The 20046-nt window shown below is 39.5% G+C and overlaps 1 protein-coding gene across 1 annotated transcript in view; it reads right to left on the bottom strand.

The window, feature by feature from the left end:
• PRRC1 (proline rich coiled-coil 1) overlaps positions 1 to 19495 on the bottom strand; it is a 119959-nt gene extending 100464 nt beyond the window's left edge. Inside the window, exon 1 of the mRNA XM_045166613.1 lies at positions 19329 to 19495. The gene's annotated coding sequence lies outside the window, so the exon portion shown is untranslated. The remainder of the gene's footprint in view (positions 1 to 19328) is intronic.
• Positions 19496 to 20046: the final 551 nt, after the last annotated feature.

Here is a 20046-nt window from a genome sequence, read left to right as displayed (position 1 = left end):
ACGCTAGTAAACTAATGCTCAAAATTCTCCAAGCCAGGCTTCAGCAATATGTGAATCGTGAACTTTCAGATGTTCAAGCTGGTTTTAGAAAAGGCAGAGGAACCAGAGACCAAATTGCCAACATCCTCTGGATCATGGAAAAAGCAAGAGAGTTCCAGAAAAACATCTATTTCTGCTTTATTGACTATGCCAAAGCCTTTGACTGTGTGGATCACAATAAACTGTGGAAAATTCTGAAAGAGATGAGAATACCAGACCACCTGACCTGCCTCTTGAGAAACTTATATGCAGGTCAGGAAGCAACAGTTAGAACTGGACATGGAACAACAGACTGTTTCCAAATAGGAAAAGGAGTACGTCAAGGCTGTATATTGTCACCCTGCTTATTTAACTTCTATGCAGAGTATATCATGAGAAATGCTGGGCTGGAAGAAGCACAAGCTGGAATCAAAATTGTGGGAGAAATATCAATAACCTCAGATATGTAGATGATATGCCACCCTTCTGGCAGAAAGTGAAGAGGAACTCAAAAGCATCTTGATGAAAGTGAAAGAGAAGAGTGAAAAAGTTGGCTTAAAGCTCAACATTCAGAAAATGAAGATCATGGCATCTGGTCCCATCACTTCATGGAAATAGATGGGGAAACAGTGTCAGACTTTATTTTGGGGGGCTCCAAAATCACTGCAGATGGTGACTGCAGCCATGAAATTAAAAGATGCTTACTCCTTGGAAAGAAATTTATGACCAACCTAGATAGTATATTAAAAAGCAGAGACATTACTTTGCCAACAAAGGTCCATCTAGTCAAGGCTATGGTTTTTCCAGTAGTCATGTATGGATATGAGAGTTGGACTGTGAAGAAAGCTGAGCACCGAAGAATTGATGCTTTTGAACTGTGGTGTTGGAGAAGACTCTTGAGAGTCCCATGGACTGCATGGAGATCCAACCAGTCCATTCTAAAGGAGATCAGCCCTGGGATTTCTTTGGAAGGAATGATGCTAAAGCTGAAACTCCAGTACTTTGGCCACCTCATGTGAAGAGTTGACTCATTGGAAAAGACCCTGATGCTGAGAGGGATTGGGGGCAGGAGGAGAAGGGGATGACAGAGGATGAGATGGCTGGATGGCATCACCGCCTTGATGGACATGAGTTTGAGTGAACTCCGGGAGTTGGTGATGGACAGGGAGGCCTGGCATGCTGCGATTCATGGTGTCGCGAAGAGTCGGACACGACTGAGTGACTGAACTGAACTGAATGGAACATGTGTTCAAACTAGCACGTTTATAAGAGATCCTACCTTTCTCTTTTTGTGCTTTTGATTGGTTGTGAAAGTCGCTCAGTTGTGTCCGACTCTTTGCAACCCCATGGACTATAAAGTCCACGGAATTCTCCAGGCCAGGGTAGGTAGCCTTTCCCTTGCTCCAGGGGATCTTCCCAACCCAGGGATCAAACCCAGGTCTCCCGCATTGCGGATGGCTTCTTTACCAGCTGAGCCACAAAGAAAGCCCAAGAAAACTGGAGTGGGTAGCCTATCTCTTCTCCAGTGGATCTTCCTGACACAGGAATCAAACTGCAGTTTCCTGCATTGCAGGCAGATTCTTTTATCAACTGAGTTATTGTGCTTACTTGACTTTAAACGGATAAATTTATTCAAATGTTTATCTTCTTCCTGAACAATAACTATTCCATAGAATGATTTAACTATTTTCCCATATTTCATGTTATCGATGACCTCATCAATCTAATCACACTAGGACCACAGCCTTGTCTAACTCAATGAAACTAAGCCATGCCCTGTGGGACCACCCAAGATGGGCGGGTCATGGTGGAGAGGTCTGAGAGAATGTGGTCCATTGGAGAAGGGAATGGCAAATTCACAGCCACTTCAGTATTCTTGCCTTGAGAACCCCATGAACAGTATGAAAAGGCAAAATGGTAGGATACTGAAAAACGAACTCCCCAGGTCAGTAGGTGCCTAATATGCTATTGGAGATCAGTGGAGAAATAACTCCAGAAAGAATGAAGGGATGGAGCCAAAGTAAAAACAATACCAAGTTGTGGATGTGACTGGTGATAGAAGCAAGATCCAATGCTGTAAAGAGCAATATTGCATAGGAACCTGGCATGTTAGGTCCATGAATCAAGGCAAATTGAAGGTGGTCAAACAGGAGATGGCAAGAGTGAACGTCGACATTCTAGGAATCAGCGAACTAAAATGGACTGGAATGGGTGAATTTAACTCAGATGACCATTATATCTATTACTGCGGGCAGGAATCCCTTAGAAGAAATGGAGTAGCCATCATGGTCAACAAAAGAGTCAGAAATGCAGTACTTGGATGCAATCTCAAAAACGACAGAATTATATCTGTTCATTTCCAAGACAAACCATTCAACATCACAGTAATCCAAGTCTATGCCCCAACCAGGAGCGCTGAAGAAGCTGAAGTTGAATGCTTCTATGAAGACTTACAAGACCTTCTGGAACTAACATCCAAAAAAGATGTCCTTTTCATTATAGGGGACTGGAATGCAAAAGTAGGAAGTCAAGAAACACCTGGAGTAACAGACAAATTTGGCCTTGGAATACAGAATGAAGCAGGGCAAAGGCTAATAGAGTTTTGTCAAGAGAATGCACTGGTCATAGCAAACACCCTCTTCCAACAACACAAGAGAAGACTCTACACATGGACATCACCAGATGGTCAACACTGAAGTCAGATTGATTATATTCTTTGCAGCCAAAGATGGAGAAGCTCTATACAGTCAGCAAAAACAAGACCGAGAGCTGACTGTGGCTCAGATCATGAACTCCTTATTGCCAAATTCAGACTTAAATTGAAGAAGTAGGGAAAACCACTAGACCATTCAGGTATGACATAAATAAAATCCCTTATGATTATACAGTAGAAGTGAGAAATAGATTTAAGGGACTAGATCTGATAGATAGACTGCCTGATGAACTACGGATGGAGGGTCGTGACATTGTACAGGAGACAGGGATCAAGACCATCCCCATGGAAAAGAAATGCAAAAAAGCAAAATGGCTGTCTGCGGAGGCCTTACAAATAGCTGTGAAAAGAAGAGAAGCAAAAAGCAAAGGAGAAAAGGAAAGATATAAGCATCTGAATGCAGAGTTCCAAAGAATAGCAAGAAGAGATAAGAAAGCCTTCCTCAGTGATCAATGCAAAGAAATAGAGGAAAACAGCAGAATGGGAAAGACTAGAGATCTCTTCAAGAAAATTAGAGATACAAGGGAACATTTCATGCAAAGATGGGCTAAATAAAGGACAGAAGTGGTATGGACTTAACAGAAGCAGAAGATATTAAGAATAGGTGGAAAGAATACACAGAAGAACTGTACAAAAAAGGTCTTCACGACCCAGATAATCACGATGATATGATCACTCACCTAGAGCCAGACATCCTGGAATGTGAAGCCAGGTGGGCCTTAGAAAGCATCAGTATGAACAAAGCTAGTGGAGGTGATGGAATTCTAGTTGAGCTCCTTCAAATCCTGATGATGCTGTGAAAGTGCCGCATTCAATATGCCAGCAAATTTGGAAAACTCATCAGTGGTCACAGGACTGGAAAAGGTCAGTTTTCATTCCAGTCCCAAAGAAAGGCAATGCTCAAACTAACGCACAATTGCACTCATCTCACACGCTAGTAAAATAATGCTCAAAATTCTCCAAGCCAGTCTTCAGCAATACGTGAACCATGAACTTCCAAATGGATTTAGAAAAGGCAAAGGAACCAGAGATCAAATTGCCAGCATCCACTGGATCATCGAAAAAGCAAGAGAGTTCCAGAAAAACATCTATTTCTGCTTTATTGACTATGCCAAAGCCTTTGACTCTGTGGATCACAATAAACTGTGGAAAATTCTGAAAGAGATAGGAATACCAGACCACCTGACCTGCCTCTTTAGAAACCTATATGCCCGTCAAGAAGTAACAGTTAGAACTGGACATGGAACAACAGACTGTTTCCAAATAGGACAAGGAGTAGGTCAAGGCTGTATATTGTCACCCTGCTTATTTAACTTATATGCAGAGTACATCATGAGAAATGCTGGGCTGGAGGAAGCACAAGCTGGAATCAAGATTGCTGGGAGAAATATCAATAACCTCAGATATGCAGATGACACCACCCTTATGGCAGAAAGTGAAGAGGAACTCAAAAGCCTCTTTATGAAAGTAAAAGAGGAGAGTGAAAAGGTTGGCTTAAAGTTCAACATTCAGAAAACTAAGATCATGGCATCTGGTTCCATCACTTCATGGGAAATAGATGGGGAAACAGTGGAAATAATGTCAGACTACTTTTTGGGGCTCCAAAATCATTGCAGATAGTGACTGCAGCCATGAAATTAAAAGACGCTTACTCCTTGGAAGGAAAGTTATGACCAACCTAGACAGCATATTGAAAAGCAGAGACATTACTTTGCCAACAAAGGTCCATCTAGTCAAGGCTATGGTTTTTCCAGTAGTCATGTATGGATATGTGAGAGTTGAACTGTGAAGAAAGCTGAGCGCCAAAGAATTGACGCTTTTGAACTGTGGTGTTGGAGAAGACTCTTGAGAGTCCCATGGACTGCCTGGAGATCCAACCAGTCCATTCTAAAGGAGATCAGCCCTGGGTGTTCTTTGGAAGGAATGATGCTAAAGCTGAAACTCCAGTACTTTGGCCACTTCATGCGAAGAGTTGACTTATTGGAAAAGTCTCTGATGCTGGGAGGGATTGGGAGCAGGAGGAAAAGGGGACAACACCGGATTAGATGGCTGGATGGCATCACCGACTCGATGAACATGAGCTTGAGTGAACTCTGGGAGTTGGTGATGGACAGGGAGGCCTGGCATGCTGCAATTCATGGGATCACAGAGTCGGATATGACTGAGCGACTGAACTGAACTGAACTGAATAACCTAGGGTCGTTTAAAAAACTCTCATTAACTATGTCATTTGCTGTTTTTATATTTAATTCTCATTTTAAAAATAGCCATGTATTTATCATTATTTTCTAGGATCAGTTCCTTCATTTTGGGTTCCATGTTCTTATTCCTGAATTGTATCAGCAAACAGGATCTGTGAGTAAAATGCCTTACTTGTATTTTTAAAAAACAAAAATGTTTTAATTTTGCCCTTGCTTTTGGATGATATAAACTATTACTGTCTTGCATTCTTGATAATTTTTCTGAAACCTCTATTTCAGGTCTTTTTTCTGCATTTGTTTGGTCCCCATCAAGATGGGTTTAGACAGCAAGAGATTAATTGAAGGAAATGGTGGTGAAGGAGAAAAGGAGGGAACTGGAGGAAGTAGGAAGCTATCAGACTGGGGATGCAAGTCTGACTCCTCAAAGGAGAGAGGGAAGGAAGGGGTGTTGGATACATGGTGTCTTAAACTCCCTAAGAAAGTTTCTGCCAGGCCATTGGGAAACCTCAGGGCACAGTCACTCATTAGAAGACTCCTGGATCTCTGAGGACTCAGTTTGCCTTAGTATCCCTAGAGCACTTAGTCATTGATTTGGATCAGGCTGTTGGAAGAATTACCTCTGCCTGAATGTGGGGATAGATTCAGAGCAAAGCACCTGGGCCAGTCATCAATTACATTCCCTACTGGAGAGCTGCCGCGCTCAGTTTCATGGCTGCTACAGATTCCTGCTTGACTGTGTAATCTGCTGTTTAACCCTGACATTTTAAATGACTGTGTGTTTCTAGAAATTTCTTTTTATTCTTTCTGTAATCCACTTGTTCTTTTGTCTTGATGTGTTGGTTCTCCTTTTGGATTTCATTCCTTTGTTTATCCCTCTATAAATATACATAAGTATTTTTTCCCTTTTCAGATGGATTTATCTCAAATTCTTGAAGATGTTACTCTTCTGCTTCCTGTATTTGCTAATTTTCAAGTATGATATATTTCCTCATTTGTTCAGTAATGTTTGTTGTAAGTCCATCTTCAGTAGGAATCGTTGTATCTTTTTAATTGTTTATCTTTAATCCTATGTGGCTTGAGTTGTGCAAGTGACATTCTGGAATGGTATTGATTTTTACAATATCTGGTATCTAGGGATATCACAAAGCACTGAATTATTTTTATGTCAAATTTTCATCTTAGATGAACTATATACATTTTTTATGGAGATTTTTCCCTACACATTGCTCTGGACATTCTTCCCCATCATTGGTCCTCTAGATGTCACTCTTCTAGCTTCCTGTCACAGAGTGAGCAGCCTTTCCTAACTTCATATATGGAGGGCAAGACTCTTATTTCTAGGCAGACATTAAGTCTTCAGCTTCTAGGCCTGTTCGAGACCTAACTGTGGGTCTGAGATCCTACCTTCTGACCACAGTGGCAATAGTCTCTACTTCTACTGCTCTATGTTTCAGGAACTCTCTTTGATACCAAAAGGATTGTCCCCTCCCACTTTTTTTATCTTACAGTCTCAACCATAATATTTACATTATTTTTCCTATTTTTCCCCCCAGAATCTTCAAGTGCTTGTATCAGGAAAGAGCCCATGTTAGCTGAGTCTACCACAGTTTAGGAACCAGAGTTGTCCTCCTTTGAATATTCCTTCTACCTGGAATGGCCTTCTGCATCTTTTTTATAAGACCATGCTCTACTTATTCTTCAAGACCCATCCTGGGAGATGTTCTTCTGGGTCTTTCTTCCCACATCCTACTCCTTTAGCCAGAGATAATCATTCCCACCTTTGAATAGTAATACTACATTATTTATTATCTGCCTAAAGCACAGCATAGCCCCCTTTTCATAATAGTTACTGTGTTACCTCACATTTTGAGAAAAATAGCCAGGCACTCAAGACAGCATTATCTATAAACATAGAGTGTAGTAGAAAAAAATTGCATCAAATGTTATGCACTGAAGTGTCTTAACACCTTTTCACTTTACTTATCCATAAAATGAATTACACACTCATTCTTAATTAACTTGCATGCTAATTTAAATGGATCTTTCATTTAAAGAGAAATAAACTTAATGATGAAAACAGCGAACCTAAATTGCATGTAACATTCTAGGAGAACCTATAAACTGGGAGTATTTCAGACACATTACAAAGAAATATTGCCTTGGTATTTAATTTAAAGTAGCATAAGATAAATTAGAATGTGAGGAAAGCATAATTTAACTTCGACCTCTGCTAAGTCATCAGATTTCATTGGACAAATAAGTTCCCTCATCCTCTTTTCAAGGCACTTTGCTCAGGGTATCTGTGGAAGTATCCAGTCAAATCAGTTCTGTGAAATCAACATTGCTTGGGTATGCACGGCTTAGTGGTTAGGAATGCAAGATCTGGAGTCAGACTGCTTGAGTTTAAAGGCTGGAAACTGATCTTGAGCTAAGTATTTACCAAGAGCATTGATTAATAGATTAATGGTTGGATAGGAACAGAAACCAAACACACTTGGCAAAAATCTTGATGCAAACTATCAAATTATCTTTGATGCATTTAAGAAAAGTACATTTAGCACTAATTATTCCTGTGATAGAAGGGAAGAAGCAGTGGTGTCCAAGATCTGAAATTCATTTCCATTTGGCTTTGAAGACCATGATGCTATTGTTAGGGGCCAATCTGTCTCCTGTGTGTCTTAGTGAAGTCAATATTAAATACATTTTCACTTTATGATTGTAACAGTCCATCGCAGAACTAATCAGCTCATATCTTGGCAGGGAAAGTCAATCTGGATCATTCATTGGTTGTGGAGAATTCACACAGTACATAATACATAACATCAGTAAACTCACTCAAATGAAACAGGTGTTCAACATCAATGTAAAATCATTTTTATAGGGAGAGGGGTTAAAATTTAAGAACGTGTTCTATTGTATTCAGCAAAATACTTAATGTGAACCAAGTTAAAATTAATCTTTATTTACCTCAAGTTAGATGATATTCTTTGTACTGTTATAGCCTGTGCTTTTAGGTAATAGAAATGATGATAAAATTATGTTTCAATAACTTGGCTTTTTTTTTTTACACCATCTAAACACTATCTGTTGTGGAATATGAAAAGAACTTTAGTTATATGCAGAAATGAAAGTTTTCTTCTACTAGAAATAGTAGTATAAAAGGTCAAGTAATTCTAAATTGTGCTTGTCAGTTTTAGAAACTTCAAGTGAAAAATCATTTTGGAAGTACAGAATGTAATGTTTTATTCTCACCTTTATTCAGAAGCTTTGGAAATCCATATTTACTCTATTTGCCTTCTTCCTTTGGCTTTTGTTGCAAGCTGGTTGTTACATAATGGGAAACCATTGCCTGAATCATCTGCTGTAGGTATTTTCCACTTTCACTAACTAGAAAGCTTAAAGCGGCCTCAAGGGGACTCAGATTTTTTTCCTATTCATTTTGACTATATTAATTACTGGAATTACTTGTCTTGGTAACAGCTGAGATAAACTCTCAATATAAAAAATATTTTTTTTCAAGTATTTCTTCGACTACTGAGAAAGAAAAGGAGCGATGAGACATGCAGGAAAACAAAACTAACCAGTTTCTTTTTGTGGCAGTGCAGAGATGCGGCGATTTCGGGGTTAAAGTGCGTTTTACAATTAAAGGCATTAAAAGTTAACATGAGATTTCTGAACCGTTCAAGAAAAATCTGCCAAACGGGGGCCTACAAACACAATACTTTTGCTGTTACAATAAGCTATTATGTTTCATACATTTAAAACATTCCATTTTTTTTTTTCCTGCCAAGCAAAAAAAGTTCAGAAGCATGGAATTCTGAACTCTAGCATACAATGAACAGAAACCCGAAGATCAATGTGTTTCTAAAGGATTATATTGCTGCCAATGCTTCCCAGACTGTTGGCTTATGGTGAGAAACTTAACTCCTTCAAGCTTTTCAGTAATTCACCCCTTTTGTCCATGTCAAGATGAAGTGGCCCCTTGTTTCTAACAATGGATCACATCATCAAAATCCCCGCAAGTGCACAAAGCAAGGAGGCATGTCACACTGTGCAAATGGCTTTCAGCTTGACTGCCACGGCACGGTCACCATTGTGCCACATGCTGGCAAAGCCAGTGCCACAGATACAGAGCCGCTGGGTCAGCCATCATCCAGGACGGGAGAATTCACTTAAAATATCAGCACTTCATGAACAAATCCACGGCCATATTTTACTTTACAATTGACAGCAGCAAACCATGAACGTGATTCTCAACCCTGCCTGAGAGATGGCTGGAAATAAAAGGAAAGAAAGGGGAAAAATAATCAGAGAAGACTATATTAAAGAATGATTCTTCCCACAGTGAGAATGGTATATTCTGTTTAGAAACAATTACTCTTTGGTTTTTGTTTGCTTTTACTTCCTTTGTTCATGAGAATCTGTTTCGGGCACAATAGAATTCCATGTTTCTGGTAATTGGTAAATGAGGATTATTTTTTTTTTTAAAGTTGGATGCCGCATAGGAAGAAAAGAAAAGGGGCCCCATCATGCAATACCTTCTCCTGCTTTTGTAAGAAAATATCTGTTGCCTTGCAGATACCAAAAACGAACTAGTGGTTACCGGAAAGGGAGAGGTTGGGGGAGGGACAAAATAGGAGAAGGGAATTAAGAGGAACAAGCTACTAGGTACAAAACAAGTTACAAATTATCCTCCAATTAAAAATAAATAAGTTACAAAGATGTAATGTATAGCACAGGGGATATAGTCTTTTATATATCTTATAATAACTTATAGAAATGTGCTAGTCACTCAATCACGTCTTACTCTTTGCGACCCGGTGGACTGTAGCCTGCCTGGCTCCTTTGTCCACAGAATTGTCCAGGCAAGAATACTGGAGTAGGTAGCCTTTTCCTTTTCTGGGGAAAAACTTTGAAGTATAACCTATAAAACTATCAAATGCCTATGTCTTACATCTGAAACTAATATAATACTGTAGATCCACTATACTTTGAAAAAAAATAGCTATTACAATTAGACACTTCTTTTTTGCCACATCAGCACAAATCTGGTTTATCATTTCTCACAACATATTCTAATTTTGAAGTAAATTATTAGTCTATAAACTCCTCATGCACACACATGACATTTCTCTCATTCATTGTTTTGTACTTTTTGAGAATTTGTGAACCTTATATTTAGACATGCTGCTGCTGCTGCTGCTAAGTCGCTTCAGTCGTGTCTGACTCTGTGCGACCTCATAGACAGCAGCCCACTAGGTTCCTCTGTCCCTGGGATTCTCCAGGCAAGAATATTGGAGTGGGTTGCCATTTCCTTCTCCAATGCACGAAAAGTGAAAAGTGAAAGTGAAGTCGCTCAGTCATGCCCGACTCTTAGCAACCCCATAGACTGGAGCCTACGAGGCTCCTCCGTCCATGGGATTTTCCAGGCAAGAGTACTGGAGTGGGGTGCCATTGCCTTCTCCATATTTAGACATGGTTAATAAAAATCGCCATCAAGTGGACCTTAGAAAGCAACACTACGAACAAAGCTAGTGGAGGTGATGGAATTCCAGTTGAGCTCTTTCAAATCCTGAAAGATGATGCTGTGAAAGTGCTGCACTCAATATGCCAGCAAATTTGGAAAACTCAGTAGTGGTCACAGGACTGGAAAAGGTCAGTTTTCATTCCAATCCCAAAGAAAGGCAATGCCAAAGAGTACTCAAACTACTGCACAATTGCACTCATCTCACATGCTAGTAAAGTAATGCTCAAAATTCTCTAAGCCAGGCTTCAGCAGTACATGAACCGTGAACTTCCAGGTGTTCAAGCTGGTTTTAGAAAAGGCAGAGGAACCAGAGATCAAATTGCCAACATCTGCTGGATCATGGAAAAAGCACGAGAGTTCCAGAAAAACCTCTATTTCTGCTTTATTGACTATGCCAAAGCCTTTGACTGTGTAGATCACAATAAACTGTGGAAAATTCTGAAAGGCATGGGAATACCAGACCACCTGACCTGCCTCTTGAGAAACCTATATGCAGATCAGGAAGTAATGGTTACAGCTGGACATGGAACAACAGACTGGTTCCAAATAGGAAAAGGAGTACGTCAAGGCTGTATATTGTCACCCTGCTTATTAACTTACATGCAGAGTACATCATGAGAAACGCTGGACAGGAAGAAGCCCAAGCTGGAATCAAGATTGCCAGGAGAAATATCAATAACCTCAGATATGCAGATGACACCACCCTTATGGCAGAAAGTGAAGAGGAACTAGAAAGCCTCTTGATGAAAGAGGAGAGTGAAAAAGTTTGCTTAAAGCTCAACATTCAGAAAACGAAGATCACGGCATCTGGTCCCATCACTTCATGGGAAATAGATGGGGAAACAGTGGAAACAGTGTCAGACTTTGTTTTTCTGGGCTCCAAAATCACTGCAGATGGTGACTGCAGCCATGAAATTAAAAGACGCTTACTCTTTGGAAGAACGTTATGACAAACCTGGATAGCATATTGAAAATCAGAGATATGACCTTGCCAACAAAGGTCCGTCTAGTCAAGGCTATGGTTTTTCCAGTGGTCATGTATGGATGTGAGAGTTGGGCTGTGAAGAAAGCTGAGCGCCAAAGAATTGGTGCTTTTGAACTATGGTGTTGGAGAAGGCTCTTGAGAGTCCCTTGGACTGCAAGGAGATCCAACCAGTCCATCCTGAAGGAGATCAGTCCTGGATGTTCATTGGAAGGACTGATGCTGAAGCTGAGACTCCAATACTTTGGCCACCTCATGCGAAGAGTTGACTCATTGGAAAAGACTCTGATGCTGTGAGGGATTGGGGGCAGGAGGAGAAGAGGACGACAGAGGATGAGATGGCTGGATGGCATCACTGACTCGATGGACATGAGTTTGAGTGAACTCTGGGAGTTGGTGATGGACAGGGAGGCCTGGCGTGCTGCAATTCATGGGGTCGCAATGAGTCGGACACAACTGAGCGACTGAACTGAACGGAATAAAAATCACCACAGAGTTTATATAATGAAAAGCCATTTCCCTTCTTGCTTCTTTTCTCCAGAAGCAACCACAACTGGTTTTTGTATGCATGTCCTTCCAGAACTTTTCTGTGCATATACAAATGTTTATAACCTGATGACATGTTACAAAACCTATTTCTGGATTGAAATAATTCACAAACAGCCAGTACCAAATATTAAATAAAAATAATTATAAAGTCATTGAAAAAATAAACTTATCTTTAAAACATACCATAAGCCCAGGTAATTTTATGATATTTTTACCAGTTTTTCCCCTTGAATATATATTTACCATCTTACAACAATTGATTTGAGAGTATATACTCTAATTTACAACTCCTGTCAGACATCCTCAGTTGTAAATGTCATGGGAACACAGAATCAGTGTTGTGTTAACTCCTGAGTTGTAACCTCTCTTTAAATGACTTAAGGTACCCTTTTCATTTCTGACCCTATGGCCACCTTCTTGAGAGCTGAATTAAAGTCTTTGTTGAGTCCATAAAATGAGGATCTCTGAGGCCCTTTTAGAGAATCTCCATTCAGGTCTACTGAGTTATTTCTCTCAGGATGAATAGAGATTATTAGGTTTAGAGATGAAGATTACCTTTTATATTCCCAGTGGGAACATAAAAAGGAGACAGTTGTGACAAAATCTAAACTTGAATCTTTGCTCTTAAAATGTGTTAAATACTAGCAAACTGAATCCAACAACATATTAAAAGGACCATACACTATGATAGAGTGAAATTTATCCTAAGGATGCAAAGATTTTTCAATGTCTACAAATCAGCATGATACACCACATTAACAAGCTGAAGAACAAAAATCATACGATCATCTCAATACATGCAAGAAAAGCTTTTGACAAAATTCAGTACCCGTTTATGATAAAAACTCAACATAATATAGGCCATACATGAGAAATCCATAGCTAACATCACTATCAAAAACTATGATCATGGCATTCAGTCACTTTATGGCAAATAGAAGGGGGAAAATGTGGACGCAGTGACAGATTTTATATTCTTGGACTCCAAAATCACTGTGGACAGTGACTACAGCCATGAAATTAAAACATGCTTGCTCCCTGGAAGAAAAACTCTGACAAACCTAGACAATGTATTAAAAAGCAGAGACACCACTTTGCTGACCAAAGTCTGTATAGTCAAAGCTATGGTTTTTCCAGTAGTCATGTACAGATGTGAGAGTTGGACCATAAAGAAGGTTGAGCACCAAAGAATTAATGCTTTCAAATTATGGTGCTGGAGAAGACTCTTGAGAGTCCCTTGGATGGCAAGATCAAACCAGTCAATCCTAAAGGAAATCAACCCTGAATATTCATTGGAAGGACTGATGCTGAAGCTGAAGCTTCAGTACTTTGGCCGCCTGATGCAAAGAGCCAACTCATTGGAAAACACTCTGATTCTGTTAAAGATTGAAGCCAAAGAAGTGGGCAGCAGAGGATGAGATGGTTAAACAGCATCACCAACTCAATGGACATGTGTGGCTTCCACATAGTGCAAGACAGAGGAACCTGGTATGCAACAATCCACTGGGTTGTTCAGACTCAGCGACTGAACATCATCATTCTCAATGGTGAAAAGCTGAGAACATTTCCTCTAAGATCAAGAACAAGACAAAGATGTCCACTCTCACCACGTTTATTCAATATAGATTTGAAAGTCCTCACCATGGCAATCAGAGGAGAGAAAGAAAGAGCAGGAACTCAAATTGGAAAATAATTCAAACCAGCATTGTAGGTGACATGATATTATACATAGAAAACTCTAAAGATGCTATCAGAGAACTAGAGCTCATCAATGAATTCAATAAAGTTGCAGGATACAAAGTTAATACACAGAAGTCTCTTGCATTTCTATGCACTAATAATGAGAGATCATAAAGAGAAGTTAATGAAAAAATCCCATTTACCATTGCATCAAAAAGACCAAAGTACCTGGAAATAAACCTACCTAAGGAGGCAAAAGACCTGTACTCTGAAAACTACACAACACTGATGAAAGAGATCGAAGATGACACAGAATGATACACCACGTTCTTGGATTGGAAAATTTAATATTGTGAAAATGACTATATTATCCAAAGGAATTCCCAAAGCGATCTACAGATCTAATGCAATCCTTATCAAAAGAATAATGGCACTTTTCACAGAACTAGGAAAAAAAGTTTTAATCTGTATGGAAATACAAAAGACCCCGAAGAACCAAAGCAATCCTGAGGGGGAAAAAAAGCGCTGGAAGAATCAAGTTTCCTTACTTGAGAATATACTACAAAGCATCAGTCATCAAAACTATATGGTACTGGCACAAAAACAGACATGTTGATAAATGAAACAGGACAGAAAGTCTAGAAATAAACCCACACACCTGTGGTCAATTAGTCCACTATAAAGGAGGAAAGAATATACCTGAATAAAAGATAGTCTCTTCAACAAGTGGTGCTAGGAATTCTGTACAGCTGCATGCAAAAGAATGAAATTAGAATACTCATTAACACCATACACAAAAATAAACTCAAAATGGATTAAAGACCTAAATGTAAGGTAAGATACTATAAAACTCTTAGAGGAAAACATAGAAAAACACTCTCTGACATGAATCACAGCAATATCATTTTGGATCCACCTCCTACAGTAATGAAAATTAAAACAAAAATCAACAAATGGGGCTCATTAAACTTAAAAGCTTTTGCACAACACAGCAAGGGAAACCATATGAGAAAAATATTTGTAAATGATACAAACAAGTGATTAATCTCCATAAAATACATAACATACATGTGAGCTCACATGATGTTCTATAACAAAAAGACAAACAACACAATCAATAAAAGCACATGAAAATGTGCTCAACATCAGTAATTATTAGAGACATGCAAATCAAAACCACAGTGAGTTATAACCCCACACCAGTCAGAATCAGATCAGATAAGATCAGTCGCTCAGTCGTGTCCGATTCTTTGCGACCCCATGAATTGCAGCACACCAGGCCTCCCTGCCCATCACCAACTCCCAGAGTTCACCCAGACTCACGTCCATCGAGTCAGTGATGCCATCCAGCCATCTCATCCTCTGATGTCCCCTTCTCCTCCTGCCCCCAATCCCTCCCAGCATCAGAGTCTTTTCTAATGAGTCAACTCTTGGCATGAGGTGGCCAAAGTACTGGAGTTTCAGCTTTAGCATCATTCCCTCCAAAGAAATCCCAGGGCTAATCTCCTTCAGAATGGAATGGTTGGATCTCCTTGCAGTCCAAGGGACTCTCAAGAGTCTTCTCCAACACCACAGTTCAAAAGCGTCAATTCTTCGGCGCTCAGCCTTCTTCACAGTCCAATTCTCACATCCATACATGACCACAGGAAAAACCATAGCCTTGACTAGATGAACCTTTGTTGGCAAAGTAATGTCTTTGTTTTTGAATATGCTATCTAGGTTGGTCATACCTTTCCTTCCAAGGAGTAAGCGTCTTTTAATTTTATGGCTGCAGTCACCATCTGTAGTGATTTTGGAGCCCAGAAAAACAAAGTCTGACACTGTTTCCACTGTTTCCCCATCTATTTCCCATGAAGTGATGGGACCAGATGCCATGATCTTCATTTTCTGAATGTTGAGCTTTAAGCAAACTTTTTCACTCTCCTCTTTCACTTTCATCAGGAGGCTTTTTAGTTCCTCTTCACTTTCTGCCATAAGGGTGGTGTCATCTGCATATCTGAGGTTATTGATATTTCTCCCAGCAATCTTGATTCCAGCTTGTGTTTCTTCCTGTCCAGCGTTTCTCAGGATGTACTCTGCATAGAAGTTAAATTAGCAGGGTGACAATATACAGCCTTGACGAACTCCTTTTCCTATTTGGAACCAGTCTGTTGTTCCATGTCCAGTTCTAACTGTTGCTTCCTGACCTGCATACAAATTTCTCAAGAGGCAGGTCAGGTGGTCTGGAATTCCCATCTCTTTCAGAATTTTCCACAGTTTATTGTGATCCACACAGTCAAAGGCTTTGGCATAGTCAATAAAGCAGAAATAGATGTTTTTCTGGAACTCTCTTGCTTTTTCGATGATCCAGCGGATGTTGGTAATTTGATCTCTGGTTCTTCTGCCTTTTCTAAAACCAGCTTGAACATCAGGAAGTTCACAGTTCACATATTGCTGAAGCCTGGCTTGGAGAATTTTGAGCATTACTTTACTAGCATGTGAGATGAGTGCAATTGTGCGGTAGTTGGAGCATTTTTGGCATTGGCTTTCTTTGGGATTGGAATGAAAAACTGACCTTTTCCAGTCCTGTGGCCACTGCTGAGTTTTCCAAATTGGCTGTCATATTGAGTGCAGCACTTTCACAGCATCATCTTTCAGGATTTGAAAGAGCTCAACTGGAATTCCATCACCTCCACTAGCTTTGTTCGTAGTGATGCTTTCTAAGGCCCACTTGACTTCACATTCCAGGATGTCTGGCTCTAGGTCAGTGATCACACCATCGTGATTATCTGGGTCGTGAAGATCTTTTTTGTACAGTTCTTCTGTGTATTCTTGCCATCTCTTCTTAATATCTTCTGCTTCTGTTAGGTCCATACCATTTCTGTCCTTTATCGAGCCCATCTTTGCATGAAATAAATTCTGCAAATAATAAATGCTGGGGTGGGGGGAACCCTCCTACACTGTGGATGGGGATGTAAATTGGTACAACCAACATGGAGAACAGTATAGAAGTTCCTTATAAAACTAAGAGTAGAGCTCCCATATGATCCAGAAGTCCCACTCCAGGACAAATATCCAGAACACACCATACTTCAAAATGATACATGCAACTCAATGTTCATTGCAGCACTATTTATAATAGTGAATGCATGGAAGCAACCTAAATGTCCACTGATAGATGAATGGATAAAGATGTTTTGGTATATATATACAATGGAATATTACTCAACCACAAGAAAGAATGAAACAATGCCATTTGCAGCAAAATGGTTGGACCTAGAGATCATCATACTAAGTGAATTAAGTCAGACAAATATCACATGATATCACTTATATGAGGGATCTAAAAAAAAGATGCAAATAAACTTATTTACAAAACAGACAGATTCACAGACTTCAAAAACAAATTTATGGTTACCAAAGGGGAAACACAGTAGGGAGAGATAAATTAGGAGTTTGAGATTAACATATATACACTACTGTATATAAAATAGTTAACCGACAATGACCTACTGAACAGCACAGGAAACTACTCAATATTCTGTTTTAACCTATATGAAAAAAAATCTGAAGAAGAATGGATATATGCATATAATCAACTGAATTACAGCTATACACTTGAAACTAACACAACATTGTAAATCAGCTATATCCCAATATAAAATAAAAATTAAATTTAAAAATTGTGAAAGAAAGAGGAAACTGAAAAGGTAGAAATTTTTAAAAGTGCACTAGAACCTGCCAAATTAATTGCCTTTTACTAAAAATTCACAACTATTGCCAGGCCATATGTCTAAGAAACTCTCTATATCCAAGCATATCTTCATAATGCATCCCAGTTCAGACATACATGCTCATAGCTAAGCCAGAAGTGACTGAAGCTAAACTCAAGACAAACTGCCTTTTACCTCTCTCCATCTCCCCTGGCCTGGACAACCACACATAGGAATGTTTGCTGGGTTAGAGAGGACACACCGGATATTCACAAGATACCTGTACACATTGGTTTATTAATTCATGCTGAGTTTCTCCTCTGACTAGACACAAACTTATGAAAGGAACTAAGGTTCTTTGTTCAATATTTGGAAAGATTTCTCTTCCTCCCTGAGTTTGTATTGAGGCACAATTTCACTTCTTGGATAACTCATTTGATTTCTGACTGAACTTTGGTCCATGAGAATTCAAAGCCTTCAGTGGAAACTGTCAAGTTATCCTGAGCTTGGACTTCCTGTATTTCATATTAGCTGCCTCACAGAAACTTTACAGTGCTAAGAAAAACAGTCAAGACCTAGGGCATTGAATCTGTGTGGATGTGGTCAGACGTTACACTCCAATGAGAGCTCAAAGCTGTGGACTAGTGGTTTAAAAAAAAAAAAAAAGCCCAGCCCCATCTCATTGATGTGCTGAAAAACGGTGAAAAAAATCTTTAGCTTTCAAAAATGGTAAATGACCATACTTCATTTTTATTCAGGCCATGGAAATACTTAACAAACAAACAAACAAACTTAGAATAGATTACATATGATGCTGAATCTAGGCAAAACCCTGCTGATAGCAGAGATGGCAGCAAGTATTGAAAAGTCATAAGATCACTGCACAAGGTAACTGAAAATAATTGCAGAGAAATGAAAGGTTAACAGAGGTATCCAAGCCCTATTTCTCTTGGATTTGTCTTACTAATTTATGCAACTATTTGAATGTCTTGATCAGATATAAATGAAATCACTTGTTACTTAAAATAGAAAGTGATTTATTGCCCAGCAGGGTTTTGACAGGAAAGGATTCAGGCATTATTCCATACATGTTTGGATAAGAAAATCCAGAGGGAAAAAGTGTAGAATTGGAAAGTTTGAATGAATTTTAGACTCATTCAAATGAATAAGTAATAACTTATTACCTGAGTAATAACTTAGATAATAACTGACTCACGAAGTGAAAGAAATGTCTGATTACAATGATTTTAGTGGCTGCTTTTAAATAAATATTGTGAATCTTATTCTTGGGATGCATAGTTGCATTTTAATATTTTAGAACTTTTCATGGATTCATGAAGTACAAGTTACTGAGGAAACACATTAATGCTTTTCCTCCTGGCTTTGCCATCAAACACCAGAAAGAATGGTTGCTACATACAAGGAAGAAAATTCAATTTAGACTAGAAGCTTCCAAAGGGTAAAAATAATTTTCTAAATGTACAACATTTCACTCTGCACCATACACATGGAAACCATTACATGAAATACTAAAATGAAACTTTCAAAATGCACATTTTCCCCATTATCAAAAGAAAACAGCTGAAATGTTAATAATTGAGAATTTCCAGTAAAACAAAGTAGGCCCTTCTTAGTGTGGTATTGAACCGAGGAATAAGGATCTTTGGCACATTCAAGAGGAAAGAAAAATTCAGCATTTGTTTGCAACACAATTTCACAGTCATAATTTTAAAAAGTCAAAATTTACTTGATATAAAAATGGTATTTTAGACTTCCAGCTTCCAGTCCTGCATGTAAGGAGCTTAGAAGTCGCCACTTCATTCTAATAACCAGTAAAAAGTCAAACAGACTAAAGAATCAGCAATTGTTCTTAAATCCATCAGAAAAGGGAGGTCACAGGGCAGACCACTGCTCTCAAAACTGAAGAGACAGACAGATGGATAGAAAGAGTAGAGTCATGACTTACCAGAGCAGAAACGGCTGCAGGAAGCAGTGCTGAGGCAGAAAAACCCGAACTGCAGTTAGTGAACTGCTGGAGGCTCAGTGTGGACAAATCTGAGAATTAAAAACTCTAGAGGGGCCCAGTCATGGAGGACCTCCGTACTTTCATGAGCTCCAGGAGCTCAGACTAGGTTCTCACAGTGAATATCAGAGGAAAATCCTCTCCAGCTTCTATCGGGGTACGGGGTAGGGGTACCATTTTGCAACACACCAGAGCACGCCCTTAACAAGCTTAACTCAGGAGAAACTAATTAAGCACAGCCTAACCTGCTGGGCTTTTATCCCAGACTATCTGACTTGGGGGTTTCCCAGCTGGCACAGTGGTAAAGAATCCACCTGCCAATGCAGGAGACCCAAGAGACGTGGTTCATCCCTGGCTTGGGAAGATCCCCTGGAGGAGGAAATGGCAACCCACTCCAGTATTCTGGCCTGGAAAATTCCATGGACAGAAGAGCCTCGCAGGGAGTCGGACATGACTAACCAATTAAGCTCATGTGCAACTGACCTGGCAGGAGGGAAATTTCAGCCTTTTCTCATCAACTTGTCCCACCTAAAAATTGAGAGCACCTGTGAGGTTCACAGCCCAGAAGCAAGGCTCAGAAAGCAAGGCTGAGACCCATCACAGAATTAAAGAGCACTCCCCCTGTTTGGGAGAGAATGGATACATGCATATGTATGGCTGA

Source organism: Bubalus bubalis, chromosome 9 (assembly GCF_019923935.1).
Source record: "Bubalus bubalis isolate 160015118507 breed Murrah chromosome 9, NDDB_SH_1, whole genome shotgun sequence".
NCBI lineage: Eukaryota > Metazoa > Chordata > Mammalia > Artiodactyla > Bovidae > Bubalus > Bubalus bubalis.
Note: the sequence above shows the minus strand (reverse complement) of the source record. Positions and strands in the feature narration are given on the sequence as shown.